A 3,491-nucleotide genomic window follows, 5' to 3' on the forward strand; every position below is an offset into this window, starting at 1 on the left:
GAGAGAGAGAGAGAGAGAGAGAGAGAGAGAGAGAGAGAGAGAGAGAGAGAGAGAAGAAAGGAACACAGTTGGATGAATAGGAAAATGGGAAAGATAGGAGGAGTTCGGGGAGGAGCCCTGACTGTCCCTTCTCTGTGTGCCCCTCACAAGAGTTGGAACTATGGTGCTCTTACAAGCCATTCTGTCCCTAACACATAGACTGGCCCTGGCACATGTTAGGCTCTTCATAAATATTTGGTGAATAAATTAACCAGTCTTGGGCTGAAGAGATGGCTCAGCATTGAAGAGCACTGATTGCTCTTCCAGAGGTCCTGAGTTCAATTCCAACAACCACATGGTGGCTCACAATTGTCTGTAATGGGATCTGATGCCCTCTTCTGGTCTGTCTGAAGACAACTACAGTATATTCATATACATAAAATAAATAAGTCTTAAAAAAATTAACCAGTCTTAAGCCTACATCTGTAGCTCAAATTCTTATTATTCTCCAAACATCCTACAATACAGCCAAAGCAAGCTCTCAGAAGCCAAGCAGATCTAGGTATCAAAGTGTCTGGGGTCATTGTGCTCCTTGTTGTCCTTCCCTGTCACAGAAACGCCTGAGAGGAACTATCTGAGAGACAAGACTGGTTTTGATTTACAGTTGCAGAGGTCCATGGTCCATGGTCACTTGGCCCCATGGCTTTGGACCTGAGCCAGAGCTGAACGTAATAATAGAGTGTGGCCAGAGAAGACACAAGATAGACCTTTCCAAGGACCCCCATTCCCTACTTCTTCTTATTGGGCCTCACTTCCTGGAGTATCACCCTCTCTCCAGTAATGACCAAAAAATGGTGAATCCATCAATGGATCAATCTACTACTGCAATCAAAGCCTTTACGTTCTAATCACTTGTAAAAATACCACCTCTGGTGTGTTGGAGCCTTAAGCCTTTGGGAGAACTGCCTCATAATCAGGCTGCAACAGTCCCATTGGTCTCTGCTTAGATGGTTTCTGACCACCTGGAAATCTGAGCAGACTCTGGCTCATCCTTAGAGGCAGGCTAGCATACTTTGTCTTTATGTCCAACAGTCCCAGACCCTCAAGCCTTGTGTTCCATAGCACCCCAGATAGCCCTTTGTGGCTGCACCCTAAAACCATTTATCGACGTTTTCCCTCTTGCACCAAAGGAACTGATTGGCTCCTCTTAAGTCCCCCTGAATCACCAGAGCTACCAAGTGTGAGACACTGTGCTCGGAGTATTATAGGTGATATTTGAGAAATAAACAAACAAGGAGCCATATGATGAAGGATCAGCCTACAGACGGATGCATGCATACGTAGATGCATCTATGGATGCATGGATCCATGGGTGCATGGATATGAATTACATAAGGGCAATATGAATCAAATTAGGGAGGGAGGCAGCTATCACCAACTGTTCAGACCTGGCAGTGGGAACGGCAAGAGAAAGTGGCAGAGGCTGTAGTTAGTGGAGAGGGTAGGGAATGGTAGCATCATAATGCCCTGTGGCACACTGCAGTACTTCCTGAACCACACAAACAGCAAGTCTTTGAAAGGCACCCCTCCCCCACCACCACCACCAGGTACAAGCATCTCCTCCCACTGAGCCTGGACCAGCTCTGAAAATAGTGTTCCATTTTTCCTCCTCGTCATTTTCCCTTTGACGTTCAGTTCCCCCTCAGTTCTCTCGTAACAGGAGCATGCTTCATCATGGCTCCTAAGCATGCCTATTTTGTCCACTTGGTCAGAGTAAGCTGGGCACTCTGGGCCTTGTTCAGCACCTGGAGCTCCTTGCTCTCTGTTCAGTTGCTCGCTGTGTCTGCAGCCAGGTCCACTTGGTGCATAGCCTTCCTCCTTGCCCTGTACACGGTAAGAAGTCTTAGGTCCCAGGGGTACACCTCTCTTCTAGGTCTTGCTCAGATGGCAAGCCACTTTAAGCCCTGGATTCCCAGGATCTGTAGGGAACGGTAATTTCAGAAACAGGTAGAGCAAAAAAAAAAAAAAAAAAAAAAGAAAGAAAGAAAAAAAAAAAAAAAAAAAAAAAAAAAAAAAAAAAAACCGTGGCCTATGGTATTATTTGAACAGATAAGGAAACTGGTTGAACAGCTCTCTAAGGCCAGTCAGCTGCCTAATACCAGACCCAAGCCCCATGAGAGCTCTCTAGTCACCTCCTGTGAGTTGAAGGGACAGAGAGGCATAGAATTCAAGGAAGATAGGTCAAATCAGGTCATGGGATTTCTTGGTTCCCTTCACACTGGGCTTATTAGCCATAAGTTCTCGTGCTGGGAGACAGTGAGCAAAAAGAAGACCCCAAAGGAGAGGGGCTGGGGGAAGAGCCCCTCAGTTCTAAACCATAGATGGAGTTGGACTAGGGCCAGGATCCCCCACCTGGAAATAGAGGTGGTGGGCAATCAATGGGGCTGGCCAAATGACTCAGTGGGTAAGGACACCTGCCGTCAAGCCTGACACCCCGAGTTTGATCTCAGGACCCACATGGTAGCCGGAGAGAAACAGCTTCCATAAGCTCTCTTCTGATCCTTACAGATATACCACGGTACGGTATGTGTATGCCCACACCCATACCTTCTGTATGCATGCATGCAGACAGACAGACAGATGATAGATGAGGAAGATCCTGGACTCGTTCACTGGGACACTCCTGTGGGATTAGGTGGGGCCCAAATGCAGAAGCCAGCACCTCTAGAGAGAGAGATGAAGCTTGGTGGTTTTGCGTTTTTCCCATTTATCTTTAATGCCTCTGCTGCTACCATCAGTATGCATACCCATTGCATATAGCAATGCAACACCAGCCAACTGTAGCCGAGTATTTATCTGAGCAAAGCCACAGGCTGAATATCTTTATCCATCCAGCCAGCCAGCAAACAATTAAGGGACCACTGTGGATGAGATGCTGCGAATAGTCAAATGAATGGGATCCACTCTCTGCCGAAGCAGGGACCTCAGGGAGCCAGAGAGAGCAGACAGGACACGCGTCAGTATGGCAGAAGTCATCTCGCAGACATGCAGAGGCCTGCGAGGTGCCTGAGGAATATGGCATGTTTCTTAGAGATGGAGGTGGACTTATTACAGGAGAGGGAGCATCATGGGGCTATTAGATGCTGCCAGCCAGGCCAGGCCAGGCCAAACCTTGTGGCACATGTCTGTCTAAGGCCAGCTTGGGCTACATAGCAAGCTGCAGATTGGCCTTGGCTACGTAGGAAGACCCCCATCAAAAAACAAAAACAAAAACAGGAAAAACACCATTTGGAAGAAGGTAAGAATGGCTTTCCAGGAAGAATGGGTGTTAGGAGGGAGGTCACAGGGCTGAGAATGTGAATGGAGAATAATGGAGGTGTGATGAGTTGGGACCTGGGTATTCCGGGGACAAGGCTCAGATGTCGTCAGCCTAGAGAGGAGAGCAGCTGAATGCTCTTAATGATGCAGTGACAGGGTCAAACAAGGAAGAGTGGTCCCTAGAAGCTATTTCT

The sequence above is a fragment of the Mus pahari genome, chromosome 14, assembly GCF_900095145.1.
Source record: "Mus pahari chromosome 14, PAHARI_EIJ_v1.1, whole genome shotgun sequence".
In the NCBI taxonomy this organism is placed as follows: Eukaryota; Metazoa; Chordata; class Mammalia; order Rodentia; family Muridae; genus Mus; species Mus pahari.